The sequence below is a fragment of the Protopterus annectens genome, chromosome 2.part2, assembly GCF_019279795.1.
Source record: "Protopterus annectens isolate FY-2018-M chromosome 2.part2, PAN1.0, whole genome shotgun sequence".
In the NCBI taxonomy this organism is placed as follows: Eukaryota; Metazoa; Chordata; order Ceratodontiformes; family Protopteridae; genus Protopterus; species Protopterus annectens.
The window spans coordinates 762,441,398-762,458,685 of record NC_056730.1 but is presented as its reverse complement, the minus strand read 5'-3'; positions in this window follow the sequence as shown (position 1 = coordinate 762,458,685).

The window sequence follows — 17,288 nt, the reverse complement described above, 5'->3', positions numbered from 1 at the left end:
CAAGCTAAGCAGAGCTGAGTGCTGCTAAATATTGCTTAGTTTTCAGGTCAAACACAGTTTTGAATTGGACATTAATTAATCATTACTGACATACTATTAAGTGCATATATTTTACTTTATATGACATCCCTCTATAGGCTTACATGACATTGCCTTGGGGTATGACTGTACTATATGGGACACTTGTGTTTACATGGGGGTTTAACAGCATATATAGACTGACACTTCAGTTATGGTCCAGCTACACTACTCTGGTTAACAAATATCAATTATTACATCATTTAAAAAAAAAAATTAACAATGCTTTCCTATGTAAAAATAAAGGGCCTGTCTTGATACTCGAGCCATGAACTGCTGCATGCAAATCTGAACTCTAACCACTACACTATCTCGCCATTGAGGATTTTAGCTATACATCTGTATTTAGCTCCTATGAGATGTTTAAGCAATGCTGAGCAAAGCAACATGATGCACAAACCCACTAAGCTTCACTTAAACTTCACTTATAATAGAAAAAAAACATTACAACCACTTTAATTACACATACTAATGCTAATGCTGATTCATATTTTTTAATGTGCTACCTGTCATTCCATCAATTTTCTAAGTCTGTATGTGCAATATTTTTAGGTTTTCTCTATTTTGGGAACTTTCTCCCATGTTTATTTCATGGCTTTATCCAAATTTCTTGGTGGAAGAGGTTGAGGTATGTGCATTGCTCTCAAATGTTCAGATTATCATAGAGTGTCCAGATGTTTGGCCCATATTTTTGTTTTGTTCCTCATAACATTCATGGTTTTCTGCAAATCAGTGGGACGATCTCAGGATTGAAGTCACTAAATGATGGCAAACATTTGAATTTCAGACTTCTAACCCTTCAGTAAATTTATGTTCATCCAAACCCTGTTCCTCTATCAACTTTCAAAGTTTATGAGAGCTGTACTTCAAATATGTCTCTATTTTTGGACCTTTGTCCCCCATTTGGTTGCCCTTTGTCTGGAGTTTGGGCAGTAAGAGGTTTACAGGTATGGCTGTGTGTCTGGGACACATTTGTACTGTAAAGTGCCGTATGTCACATTGACAATGCAGGGGGTGTGTTACAGTTCCTGTTACATACCCCCTGCATTGCTTCCCATTCACACTCCAGCTTTCAGTGTCCATGGACATAAAAAGCATTATAAATGCTGTATGGCACTTTCACAATGCAGAGGGTTGTGACATTAACCGTCACACACACCCTGCATTGCTTCCCATTGACAATCATGCTTTCAGTGTCCCACAGACACTGAAAGCATTGTAAAGAGCAGTACGGCACTTTTCACCATGCAGAAGGTGTGTGACAGTACCTGTCACACACTCCCTGCAATTATTTCAAGTCCGACTATTTCAGTGTCCACAGACACTGTTTTACTGTTTTATGAGTTGCTTTCAGTGTCTGCAGACACTGAAAGCATGTAAAAAGTGCTGTACAACACTTAAAGAGTGCAGGGGACATGTTGGACCTGCTGACATTACTGCAACATGACTGCTGCACTCATTCAGTGTTAGTGTCCCTAGATCCGTTCTTGGTAGCACGCCTTCATTAATATAAATGGTGCGCTGCTGAGAAGGCTATGTGGATGTGAACATCATTCATTCAATGTAGGAATAACACTATCCCTACATAGAGTTTATTGAATGCTGGGGTTTTACTATACTTTTTTGAAAAGGGGGTACCCTAATAATTTTTAAATAAGATTGTTAATGAAGTGATGGTCCTTTGGGGCACTAGATTCACACCATTGTTAAAACAAGAGAATGTTCAACTGGATAACACACAGGGGGTTGTGGATTTTAAGGCTCAAAAATTTTCCCCCAGTATTAACTATACACATGCTATGGTTGTCACATTATCTATAAACTTAATGCAATTAAGAAAATCTTGAAATAAAATTGGAAAATTTTTAAATAGGATGAACATTTATACAGTACACTTGTCCCTGGATCCCACTTTGTATATAAAATGGGTTATAATTTTAAGAATATTTTTGAAACACCAGTTTCTGTAACCTATCTACCTTTAGAAAATTAGAAAGGAACTAGGAAATGTAGGATGTGCCATCAATGTCCTTTTATTTTGGAAAAGACTACAATGCTTATTGAAGAACCTGAGGAGACCATAAGACTTGTTCAGGGCAATTGCTCCACCAAGGGGGTGATATATATTGCGATATGCCAAACATGCAATAGTTTCTATGCTGGCAAAACAGAATGCCAATTTAGAAAAAGGATATATAAACATATTTATGTTATCTCTAGGAAAACACCAATAATGCATTATATAGGCTTGTTCAGTCTTGTTATAATGTTATTAATTTTTATTTTGTATTATTAGAAGTTGTCCCTCAGGATATAATGAGAGGGGGTGATTGGGTGACATTAGCGGAACATAGGGAATTACACTGGCAGTTAAAATTAAATGCTCTTTGGGAAAAGAGATTGAATGAATGCATTTCAATATTACCAATGTTAAAACATTGTGCTGCTCAACTGTAAAATAATAATTTTATTTAGTCACATGAGGTCATGAAATATTTTTATGGTATTATTTATGTTAGCATTATTTGTATCATGATTTTTTATGTGATTATTACTTCCAGTTTTAAAGATGTTATTGTATATGGCACTTTAAAATTTTAACAAAGTAATTGTAAAGCCAGTCAGGCACTTAGTTATGGTTTGTTTAGTGTTTAAAAAGTTTTGTCTTTTATTGTTGGATGGTTCTGATGAAGTCCAGTATTGGGGGACAAAATCGCTAAAGCATCTGAGGTTAATATAGAGTTAGTTTTACTGAGCTACTCTGAGTCTATGTACTTTTATAGATACTATATAGAAGTCTGAGTTTGTGGTGTAAATCCTGTGGACTATAATTCTTTAGGAGCTGCAGTGTGGTTGCTCTGGTCAACTAACGTGTCAGTGTGTGGTTTGAAAATAATTTCTTGATTATTAGGCAGTACAGTACTCATTGAAACAGATATTGAATGCAATGCGAAAAAATATAGCAGTCTTGTTAGACAAGCATAAATAAGGGCATGATGTTCACAAAATAAAGAGAAGAAAATAATTAAAATGTTTCAAATTTTTATTTTATATTTTGTGAGGAAAGATAGCTTAACTGTTGCCACTATCCCAGTCTTCAACACATCTAAGTGTGAATTAAAAAGGACAACTTTAAGAAATGTTTTTTTGCACCTGTAATGAGAAGTGATATGTCACATCTTAACTATGTAAAACATATTTTTGCTCTTCACAGTATATGTGTGTGTCTGTGCAAATACTGACTCAAGTATATTTTGTGAATTTCCTCTTGTCAATGGGTTCTATCCATCCATCCTAAACCCCTTTATCTCATTTTTGCACATCTGTTGGGGTGTCACTTCAACAGTGACCATCATTTCAAGCCAAGATTTACAATGCTGGGTGGCTAGCTCTGCCATGTATTTCATCAGTACCACTCACTCACAGGGTCTATATTTAATCAGCGAATGCTTAAAAAAGTAAACACTGATTTATCGACCCCATGTAAGCAAAAGCTTACAATCCCAAACACTTAGAAGAGCGATTTGTTTTCCCAGGGGAAAAAAAAATCACTGTTTCAAAAAAGAAAAAAAAAAAAAACTTTAAAACATTATATAAAGTGGGCTGCTTCACCCCCCCCACAAACTCCAACGTGGGGGGCTGTGCCCCCCACACCCCCTACTTAAATATACCAACTCCGAGATCGTACTACAGTGACATAAATGGCACAATAACAAAGGCGGCCAAGCAATTTCTTTCCAAGGGAAAGAATTCATTTATATGCAGTTTCAGTATTTTGCCATTTCATGCTTTAAAGTTCGATCAAGACGCTTTCGAAAGAATGCACAGTTTAAAGTGTCCAATCTACATACTGCATGTCTTTAGAACATGGGTGGAAAGTAAAGTACCTGCAGGAAACCCACACAAGCTCTGCACAGAAGACACCACAGCCAATAATTGAACCGGAGGACCTCTTAACGTAAGATGACAATGTTAACCTCTGCACCAACATGACCATCCTGTTATTCTCATGGAATAACAGAATTCTTTATTGTTGAAAGGATTTTCTTTCATACTAACTATTAACAGTAATTCTAAATTTACATTTTTCTGCAAAGATGTAAGTCTGAAGTGTTTATGATAATGCTCGTATTAATATAAAAAAAAACAACAGCTCCTTTCTCCTAGTTAATCCCAATGTGGTGCAAGCTTTATAAAATATTTGTGATTGAGATTTCTATGCTTTATTTGCTAATAATGTCAGAGGAAAATATTCTAACTAGACACATGCTAAATTTGCTGCATTGTTAGAATTTAGATCTGATAGGTAAAAGTTGGTATAGAAGATAAAGGTGAGGCTTTTGATATTATGGATTGTGTAGTACATATAAAGTGTCAGGTTGCCCATAATGCCCAAAGAATCATTCACAGTGTCTTTTCAGGTAATCCAGGTAGTTTCTATGACTCACACATATGGCACACCTATGAGCTGTACACCAGGTTTGCTGGGTTGACATTCCTCAAGAGCATCTAATGGGGGATGCAGGTTATGCACTAGAGCTTTGGATCATGACAGCCATGAGAAACCTGCTGATGTCATTCAAGCCATAGTATTAATTTGTTTTTAGCTAAATGTTTCTTGTAAATGAAATGATGTGAACTACAGTAGTGTAAATGTCAATTACTAAAGGCTGATTTTCTATATACAGTCGATATGAAACCAGTTTCTGAGTGTGAAATAATGAGGTCAAGATAGCTAAATGAATTTCTATTAGAGGCAAATGTAAACTTCAGGAACTTAGTTATACTATTTAAATATTCAATAAATTCCTGTACTGATGTTTCTGGGCTATTCCAAAAAATAAAAATACTACCCAAAAAGTACAAATACAACACAAATACAACCTGCAGTGCATGTCAAAGTCAGAATTAAATATGAATGTTTTTACCCAAGTATATAGTACCACATTTGCATAGATGAGTGCACATGTAGCCCCCATCAGTACACCCCTCTTTTGTTTAAATATCTCTTCGTTATAATACATATAAGTGTTGTCTAACACATTGGAAATACAATCTGTAATCAAGTTATTTCACTTGTTTTGAGGAAGTCACAAGCCAACAGACTAACATTAAATAATCTCAATCCATCCTTCTTTGGTATAGAAGCAATTAAATTGATGATATCAACTATCATAAAATCTAGGCTCCTATCCCATAATTCTTTTTTATTAATGTCCACAAGAAATTCCAGGAATTCTTCAATATATGCATTTGTTTGATGAGAATATGCCACTCTATTTCTTTTGGGGTACCATAGGAATTTCATCAGAGTTGAAGTGAATTCTTTAAGGATTTTCTTTCCTGGTAGAAGTATAATGACTTGCGCTATATATAATATTTTAGGTAACAGACCCATTTTTATCAGTTGTAACCTATCATCAAATGTTATAAACAAATTATTCCATTTGCTTATTAACGTCTTGATAAAGTCTATGGCTTTAGCATAGTTAAGCTGTAAGGTTTCCTCTATATTCTTACCTAGAACTATTCCTAAATACTCTAGAGTTGAAACTTGGTTTCCAATAATATGATTAACTGGAACCTGTATGCTCTTTTTTTTTATTTAATAATAAATATTTTGATTTAGATTTGTTGAAGGAGAGTCCTGAGATTTTTTGGAAATTTGTTGTTACTATATCCACTTTACCTAACAGTTCCTTAGAGTTGGGTAAGGTAAGTAAGACATCATCAGCAAACATCATTATTTTAGATATATATTGGTCATATATATTTATACCTCTTATCTTTGGGTTATTATGTATTAAAATGGCAAGTATTTCTATGGCCTGAGCAAATAGGATAGGGGACATGGGACATCCTTGTGTAGTACCTCTAGTGATTTGGATTGCTTTAGAAGTAAAGGGACCTAATTTGACATATGCTAGATTATTTTCATAGATTTTCTTTATCGTTGTTATAAAAAAGGGGGGAATCAAATAACAGTAAGACTTTAAATAAATAACCCCAATTTAAGGAGTCAAAGGCCTTTTGAGTATCTAGACCTATTATCAACACTTCATAGTTTCCTCTATTGAGGTCATCTCTTTTAATATTATCCTGTGTATGCCTGTTATGTATGAAACCAGTCTGGTCTTCATTTATTATTTTAGATATGGATATTTTCAATCTATTGACCATAATTGACATAAATAATTTATAATCATTATTCAGCAAAGAAATAGGTCTATATGAGTTGCAATGATTAGGGCCCTTATTCTCTTTTAATATAGGCAAAATTAGAGAATATCTCCAAGAAGAAGGAATATTTGCTAATGTTTGAACTTCAAGAATGGTTTTATGTAGGAGAGAGATTATAGAAGAAGGGAACAATCTATAAATTGTAATAATTAAGCCATCTATTCCAGGTGCTTTATTAAACTTACTTCATTTAATCCCATCTATAATTTCCTTTTGAGAAATAGGTTTTTGTAGATCTAACTTAAGTTCCTCTGGAATTCTTGTTATGTTGAGAGCTATATTCTCTAACTTCTCACATTTGTTTGTACTTATTTTATCATTATGATGCTCTGCATAATGATAATTAAAAGCCTCCAGAATGTCCCCTGTGTCCTAGACTTTTTTCCTTTTCCATTCATGAAAGATACTATCAATGTTATTAATTTTTGATTGTATCTTAACTTTCGCAGATAGGTTATGAAGATGCTTAGGAGAGGTAGCATAAGAATATAATTTCAGTTTTTCCATAGCTAAATTAGTTTTATGGGATAATATGTGATTGTATTTCTTATTTGCTTCTTCTATTTTCTTATTATTATCTGTAGCAATTAAGTTCTTATTACATTTAAGAGATAGTAATTGATTTTGGATGTGGTGTAACTCTGAGTCCCATTCTTTAATTTTATTTTTGTACCAGCTAATGGTTTTACCATACAGATAGGCCTTAAGAGAATTCCAAACCATAATTGTGTTTGCTTCAGGTTCATAATTAATCTGTAAGAAAAGTTGAAGTTCAGAAGTTATCCAATATTTAAAATCTTTAATTTTGTGACATATGAAGGAATCCTTGAAGTAATAACTAATTGTATGAATTCTAAGTGTGTTGTTAACAGGGAATTATGATCTGAAAAGGGGCAAGGTTGCATTGAAAAATTCAAGGTTTTAGAATAAAGATCTTGTGAAATATAAATTTTATCTATTCTAGTTTGGGTACCATGTCTATAGTCTTGGTGTGAGAATAGTAAAGGATTTGGTCCCAAAGCATTAAAGGTGTCTTTTAAGTTAAACATTTCTGTCCGTTTTTTTAACTGTTTGGCTGAGGACGATAGTGTAGGAGATTTCCTATAGGTAGTTTCTGTAATATCTGTGATACAGTTGAAATCACCTCCTAGTATAATATTACCTTTAGAAGTAGTTGTAATAAAGTCTAAGGGTTTCGTAGCTAGTCCAACCCCCATACCCGGGAAACAGTATAAATTAGCCAGGGTCAAAATTCTATTGTTAAACTTAAGTATAACTAAGGCCATGAGTCCATCATTATCTACATGTTTGTAAATAATTTGAGGATTTAAGAAAGTCTTTTTCCATATAATTGTTACTCCTCTGGTCTTATTTTTATAAGAAGATTGAGCAAGTATTGTGTATTCCTTAGGGTCCCACATAAATGTGTCATTTATTTTAAAGTGGGTCTCTTGGAGAAAAACTACTTGAGCCTTGCTTAGTTTAAGATACCTTAGTAGGCTAGCTCTCTTATATGGGTTGTTTAAGCCATTAGTATTTAAGGACATCAAAGTTAAATCCATACCAGAATTCTTTAACAATAACAAATAATAAAGGAACTTGCATTAATAGAATCATGTATACATAATACTCTTGCTGAATAGACAACAGAATATCAATTGTTATATTTCTATTTATCTCAATCCAAATAACTTCCCCATGAAAGATAAAAGTAAAACAATTCTGTCAGGCATTTCAAAACTAGAAAAACAGTTAAATAACAAAAATGTAGCATATTTACTTCTGTTATAAACTTTAATACACCCTATACATGGAATGAGATACAGTGCTAGTCTAGTAAACAAAACTAAATCTGCTAGACTACCTATCCCAACCATCAACCTTTGCTGGTTTGAGCCCATGAAAACAAAGTAAAAAATGGAGAATATATTATAAATTAAGAGAAAAATAGTAGTGATAAACAACTAATCAGATATTGATTCCAGTTAGGTTTTAGAGATAAGTTACATAAACTATTATTAGAAGCATTAAACATTTATACAGTAATTATTCACTAAGGAAGCAAGAGACATATTAGGATATATATAATCTGAATTTAGTGCTTAATAGACTAAGGGCACATTAGCTTTATTAACAATCTAAATGATTACCCAAAATACCGAATCATGTCATCTCTAGTAGTTCTAATAAAAACTTCAAAATGGCAGAACAAATCATAGAATCAATTAGCATTTGTATTTACTTTCCCTCTGAATAAATCTTATCATGACAAACTCCCAGTAAATAAAAACTTCACAAGAATTTGGTGTTAGCACAAAGTGAGTGTGTGTCATTCCCAAAAGATGTTAACATAGATTCTTAGAAATATTCCATAATACATATTTGTCCTTAATTAACTCCTAAACTTTTGGAATAGCAGATATTTAAATGACTGACTAAATTCAATAATAATTAACTGGCATTAGTTAGTATGACACAAATTAGTAAACACATTATTTATATAAAACTTACTATGCATAACAGGTCTTAAAAGTGAATGACTCAAAGACAGAATTATGATAGAAATAGCTGTAAATATCTACCATAGTAATAGGGTAATACTCAAACTCATAACTTGTTTGTTATGTTATCACATGTCATAGTTATTACTGAGCTCTTTCCCTGTCATAAAGTGCTAATATACAAAAAACATGACTTTATAATAACTGAAAACATGACACATGAAACATAATATTTAAGATACAATAAGAAAATCAACTTATTAGATACAAAGTAATTATAGTTCAATCAAAATTATTCACATATATATTTGCTAGGATTTATTGTGGTATTTGAGTATCCTTGCAGTTATTACCATTAGTCATAAGCATTTCCTGTAAATGTATAAGCCTATAGTAAACACTTGCTAACTGCATAGGAAATTTATTTGTAAACCTCTATTTATAAAAAAAAACTCCAGTATATTCACTAGAAATAGTGGCTATAATTAACTGTTTACAAGAAAAAATAACATTTCTGTATATATTTGATCACAAAATATAGTCAAAATTATAAAAATGAACCTTGAATATGTTTGCAGACAGTGTAGCTCATAATTCTTGTAAAAGAAGCTAACCAGTGAGAGACTTGACATTCACAATTAGGCTTACATATAAACATTAGATGTAATGTAATCTGATCTGCATGCATAGAATGCATGATGTTATGAGCTAAGTAAGAAAGCTTCACTTGTTAAATTTCAAACTGATATTTTCCCACCCAGCACACTACACAATATTGTTTCCTGACCTCACTTTAACTGTATCACAAAGTCTGCTTATTTACAGTAACAAATGTAAAGTTTAACTGTCAGATACTTCCAATCAGTAAATTAACATTCACTACACAAGAGATCACCTCCGGTCATCCCAAACATATAACACACAAAAAAAAATAAACAGTTTCATGCAGCCTTTCCCATAGCTAAACTCTATATAACCGGCAAATTTAGAACATCAAAAACCGTAATTTAAAAGCATTCTAAAAAAAAAGAACACACCTCTTCCATTACATAAAAAATTTCAGATCCCAGCTAAAGCTTCTAATTAATAGGCAGAACTGTCCATAAATTCATGTCATCATTCTTATTTTAAATACAAAGTTATTTTCTGAAGCAAGCACTTACCAGGAACCCACAGGAAACATAACGTGTAACCATTTAAAAACCTTCTGCTATAAAATATACAAGCATATAACTGACAGAGACCCTATTTATGTCAGAAAACAGGGAACAAGGGGGGGTTAAAATTCCTAGAGTTCAAAACTTATATAATGGCATCTATAATTAAAATAGTGATTAATTGGATAAATCCTAGATACTCTTCCAATTGTAAACAGTTACACTCCATTATACTAACAAATGAAAATTATTTATCAAAAATACTTTGGTAACTGAGAAAGATTATATATGGCACTATTTAAGTTTAAATTTATAGTGCAGCACAACAAAATTAGCTAAACTAACACTACTAAACAATATTTTGATGTGTTTAGAAAATTCATTAACACAAATCTAGACATAAAACTGTGGCATAGATTTTTAATACTATTTACTATTACAAGGGATTTCCCTGATAAAACACATAGAGAGATTTTTGGTTTATGGGAAAACAGTAACCTATTTTGTTGGTTGCAATGTACTGAAAACCAACAAGCTTTGAACACACAAAGTATATTTTCAACCTATGGCCTATCCCCTAATGACTGGTTGGTTCTTCATAGTGTCACAGCATACACTAAGGATCTGTGTAGAATAATACATAACTCATCCTTCAAAACTGTACAAAAAATTATTTACTGGATTTTTGGAATTCTGTATAATAATATCAATGTTAAGAATGAATTATCATATCTGTATAACATTTTAGTTGTCTATAAGACAGCTCCCACAGTTTCTTACTGGCAATACCTAACTAAAGGGTTTCAAGTATCATTATCAATGGAAGATAAAACAAACATTTTATTTTCAGTTAAACTAACTTCTTATTCACAATTCCAGAGGATTTTTAATTGGAAATTTCTACACAGATCCTTTTTGACATCTGAGAAACTCTCAAAAATTAACCCTTCAAATAGCAAGTTAGGTTGGAGATGTCATCTGTCCAGTAATGCTGACTGATCTCATATTTTTATGACTATACTAATATTAAACCATATTGAAATGAGATTAACAAATTTCTTCAAGCCATCTATACTTATGTATTTGTTTTGACAAAGTCTTTAATTTTATTGAATGTTGTTAATAGTAATAATATGAAAAAAGATGACCTATACTGTTGTGAACAATGTTAATAATAGCCAGAAAATGTATAATTAGAAGATGGATCGCTAATGTAGCACCCACAAAGGAGGAATTCCTATAATCACTGAAGAAATGCATACTAATGGAGAAAAGAACTAAAGAGTTAAGAACTTTTCCTAAGTCATTGGTTAATAGTCCGTGGAGGAAAGTTTTGAATTTGATTGATACCATACAGATGGAACCAAACTCTTCCTAACTATCATAGTTTATATATTAACTTATTATTTAACTACAAATGTTTTTATCTGAATCCTTTTTGTCAGGCTGAATGTAAATATTGTAAATAGTTACTGAATGTTATGAATGTATTAAATTATTGTGTTATTTCATCAAAATAAAAATCATTTGAGTAAAAAAAATCTATGTTTGTTTATCAAAAATAGGCTTCAGAACATGATCTGTATATACAATCAATGGGTAGGTCTTGGAAACCTGTGCTTCAATAATTGGTCTAAAGGGGGAGGTTTAAAAAGCTCCTGTATATTTTTGGAATCCCAAAAATTGTAAAATCATTGGACTGGCGTTTTTTAAAAAGTTGTAAATACCAGGAGAGATCCTAGCTTTCCAATAGAAATTCTTCAACTTGTAAATCTATTTTTCTGTAAGGTATGTGTGCCTCATTCCTTGAAACTTGTGTATAGGGTTAACCATCATGTAGAGTGTCTAATGTAGCACTAGAATACTTGAGAGCATCAAAAATCACCATGTCTCCCGTATGTCAGGTTTCATGATATGTATTGTCTTATCATTCATTAGGGAAATTAAAATGTCCCTTTATTTATAATTGAGACTGGACTTTAAATATGCTTTCTTTGTTTCTGCTAACTTGTATATATCATCTTCACATACCTTATAGAAGGCTTGATAATGTGGTGCAAAGCTAGATTAAATACTATCCTTCTTCGACAGATATCATCATTTACTAGATACTTTGTAGAGGAAATATTGCTAGGCTCAGTAAAATGCACTGCTAGATTTATTTTTTTTTGTGAATAATCTAAATTCTACTAAGGAATATGTCATATCAAATTGTTTCCTTGGGATGAACTTAAAACCTTTTTCAAAAAGTGTAAAATGATATAAACTTATAGGTAGGTGGCTACAGTTAAACACTTTAAAACCATTGTGTGATAATGCCTGACCATCATATTCAGGACTAATTACTTCTTTTACCCCTTCCTCTTGCCACTTTTGGAAGTCCCTTGATGCAGGCAATAGTTGAGATGATTGCATTGGTTATAACCATTCATATCTTCCATATAATTCACTTGTCTGAGACCTGTATCCATTTGGGGATCTGAGTGGTTTGTCAGTTGGGGTCCTTCATATTATTAATTTCGTAATGAACTCTTCCTTCTTCGCTCAACTCATCTAAATCATTCATATTGTTGCTATTGTTCTTGTTTGTTTCAATCATAGTATTGTTGTATACAAAATCAGACATCCTCCCTGTGTGGGAGTTCTTTTGAAGTGCCTTGACTGGGTAAACCTGTTTGTTCTCAAATTATTTCAAATCCTTATCAGTTTTCTTTATTTTCTTTTTCTGTGTGTCATAATATCTTTTATCTGATTTACAAGACCCATTTTTACACATATTTTGTTAGTTTACAAAAAGTAAGTCAACTTTATCTAAACACTCAATGTCTTCCACCAATTCACTAATCATACTTTTGTTTCTCCTGATTAATAATTCCATTAGTTCAAAACCATTATGGGCAAATATGTTCACAACATTAAAATAAAAAGGACTGTCCATGTCCATCCAATTAGAACATTTAAAAACACATAAATCTTGAGGTACTATTTTCCACATTAAGCATTCAGTTAAATATAAATTGTCAATCTGCAGGCCGTTTTGTATGGAGAGTTTGTTCTTGAAGTTGGCAATACTTCCTTTTAATAAAGGATGAGTATGTACTGGTTTAAACCCATGTGAATTAATGCCTGAGTTAAAAAATAAATATGTCCTCTGAATCCAAGTTGTTAAACATGTATTAGTATTAAAGTTTATACTTGTAACTGTTCACCACTACCACTGAAAGAAGAAGCATTACCTTTTGAATCATCTCCTTGTCTAATAGCATCTTTAAAACATATTTTTTTTTTTTTTTTGTTCTCAGGATGTGTGTTAGCAGTTAAGGGTGTTATTAACCTTTCTAAGGAAATATTCTCATCAGCTCATTCTCCTGATGAGACTACATCCTCCTGCTGTGTTTCCACTGAAATCAATTTACAGCTTAATAGTACTGGAACCAATTCCATGGCTACTTGGGTCATAAATGCAATTTGAACTTGTTCAGCTCCTGCCATAAAAGAATTCTGACTCATACCAGGTGCTTCCATAATGTCTTGTCTTTAAATCAAGTTCTCACTTTCCTTGTGCTGCTCCATCTGGGACCTACCACCAACTGCCACACTGATTGTTTCTGGTTATAATAGCTGCAGACCAACAATGCTTCACTACAACTTGGCAAGAAAACAGTCTTTCACAGTGAAACCTTTCTGAGTGCATTGAGATTCCATAACTGTAAAATAAGAGAGATTCTCCCTTTAGACAATGCTGTCTCTTAATTCAATGAAAACTTCTTAGCTATCCTTAATTAACCAGCTCTCCTCAGAATTAAAAGAGTGAAAGACATCCTTGCCTCTTGGCTATCCAAAGACAAAAAATAGCTAATGAATTGGAGAATTAAGGCCTGGAATGCTTGGTCAAGAAATAAAATAACCTCAGATCTGTAGGTCTATAGAAATTGCAAAATTACAGAAAATCCTTTTTCATCCACAATAAGAAAAAATATTACTCTAACCAATATACCATACATAGTGACAATCCAAAATTTTCTGGACTTCAGTCAACAAGCTACTTAACCTTTGTAAAGCCACAGAGCCAACTCCAAATACATAAAATACTATCGACCAGAAGGATGACCAGGTGACAACTACATTATGCATACAACGCTATCCATAACAAAGTTCCATCTCCAACTATTAAGGTACCACCCCTAACTAATAATTTTCACACTCATATTTCCTTTCAACCAGTGTCCACAACCATTATCAAAAACATGTCTACAAACAGAAACCTACAACCTATGTGCCTAAGAATGTACCAGGAAAATTCCTAAAAATTGCAGTTGAAGCTGCTGCTTATCCTATCTCAATCCTAATCATTCTGTCCATTGTGGAAAATAAAGTACCATTGCTATAATAAAATCTTATATTATACTTCTCTCCTCCACAAACTTTTCATATTTGAGGACAATACCTATATTATCTCCATTATCCAAAGTATTGGAGAAATGCACACACAAACAACTTTTAAATCACTTAATAGAAAACCAACAATTGTTAAACACCCAAAATGCTCTCCAACCCCTGCCATTGCACTACCACTGCTCTTCTCAGTTTTGTGAATACTATCAATAGATATGTAAATAAAGGGAGCATGATCTCTACATTGTTTTAAGATTGATCCAATGATTTCAGCACTAGCCAGTTCTACATTTTACATGCTTCATAGCTGTCTTTTTAACAGGGCTGAAGAAGTAAAAAGTGGCAAAATAACAATCAATTTTCCCTGTATCAAAACTTGGTTATACAATGCAAGATACTTCTTAAACCCCCAAAACTAATGCTATTTACCCTTAAACAACACTTGCTCAAAAATCTCACCTCCAGTAACAACACAGTCATTGAATTGGTCAACTAGACTAAATTGCTTGGTGTCATCACTGAAGACCAGATGAAAATTAAACATCATATATTACAAGTACAAAAGGTCTTTACCTTACAGATACAAGGTGCAGGGTTTGATTCTGAGGTGTAGTTAAGGATAGGTGGTTGCCATAATCGTTAAGGTGATTACCTTACAGACAGAAGGTACAGGGTTTGATTCACCCATGATGTAATTGACTAAGCTTGACGTAGCCCAGAAAAGGCAATTAGTCTTGTATGAACCCAAATAATTAAGTATTTTCATCTTAACAGTAATCAGACTTCATCAGAATAATTAACACATAATATATCTACACTAAAAACATCTATATATATATATATATATATATATATATATATATATATATATATATATATATATATATATATATATATATATATACCTCATCTCACACTTTGAACTTCTAGTACACATTTTATGTTAATATGTTCATTTAAACCTGGAACACTTATCTAAGCTTATATTATGAGGTTTACCTTTACATGGATGAAAATCACTTGTGCGATTGCTCATATGAGCGAATCTTAAGGATGAAACTCAAAACCACTACAGTTTCCAATGTTTGAAAATCGGCAAATCGAAAAGCAGATTCGCTGATTTTCGAACACAGAAGTCGAATACATAGTGTAATGAACTGTAATGCCGGGGGGCAAGCCCCACTGCACCCCACCCCCACTTTAATATACTAACTCCGAGAATGCACTACAGTGAGGAAAGGGTCAGTTTTCCGATCCCCACTATAGTGCAATCCACCCAAAATGCTGAATCTGCAATAAGCAAATGTCACTGTGCATTCGCTCATTGTACATTCAAAGCATTTTGTGTTTGATGTGCAAACTTTGCAGACATCCTTTTGAACATCTGCTATTCGCCCATGTGTAGAACACACATATGAAGGTAAACCTATTCTGAACATATGTATGCTATTAATATCAAGCATGACAAAAATGCTTTCTACAAACACTCTGTAAAATGTTTTAATATTAAAAGTTTTTTTATTTTTGTGCTGATCACATAGCTAGGGACATAACAGGTAGAGACTATGACAATAACTTTAAAAGGAAAGCATTGTTTTAGCAATTATTTTTGAAAGTAGGTAGTATTTCCAGTTTAAATGAAAATAATAACATAAAATGTGAGCTAGAAGCACAAAGTATAAGATGATGGAAATAAATTAACATTTAATTGTTTTAATGTATATTTCTTTATATAAGAAAGTTTTATACAATATATACATTGTTGTAAGGAGTTTTATTAGTGTGGCCATGTGACTGCCATCATTTAATTGATGTTTAGTATTTAATGGTGGTATACAGTGTGTTAATTATTCTGATGAAGTCTAACTACTGTTAAGATGAAAGGGTTTAATTGTATTAAATGTTCTCTGTACTTTCCATGGTTGATGATTTTTTTTGTTTCAGTAGTTTGATATATCACTGAACGTTTTTGGAGTGTTTTTTACTATATATTACAAGTAATTTAAAAAAAAAATAATGAAAATGTAGATAGGTGTATAGGCAAAAGCCTTCCTTGCTGATACAAAGTCCATACCTCAATACTCCTGTTGACAACTGTACTTTATGCTGCCACAACTCTCACTAATCTTCGAATAACAAAACAACCAAGTTTGCAGCAAGTCATCATCATACAACACACCATTGTATAACATCAGGGAACTAAGTCGTCTGGAACTGACTCATCACAGCTCATTAATAAAGCATGAAAACTGTACATCACTAAACAATATTATAAAGCACTACCTCCCAACCTTGCTTTACAATCTCAAGTAAAGTCTCTACTCAATAAAGTCTCACAACATAGCAGGACATTCCTTGTATACAAACAGCATCTCTAAGCAACGAAACACAATCCCCTTACCCATTAGAGCAATTCCAAATATTAACTTCTTCAGGTCAGAGCAAGATCTACTTAGTAAACGCATGGTTTTGCCATGCATTACTCCAGGTTAATTGATTGCTATTTATGCACAAATTTGTCCTGTTATCTTCACATCTGTCGCAAACATTCTCACACATTAAATATATTCTCCTGTCTCTTCTCCTCTATTTGTCCTATTTCCTATTTCAAACCCCTTTGCTTACTCTAATCCCATTCAACTATTTCAAGCTACCTATACCTAATCTGTCTTCTCTTTTCCCCACTAATCAACCCTCACTATTCAAACACCACAACCATTTTATCTCTCGCTTTCTCCATTCTTTCTTTCTTGAGCACATCATAATCCCTACTCCATTTAACCTCTTTTAACTTCCCCCTCTCTTTTTCTTTCATCTTTCTCAAATTCTACTTCCATTTTCTTCCTTTTTTCTCAGATCCCATCACTTAGTCATGCTGATGTATTTTTACTCTATATAATGAAGATTTAACTCTGAC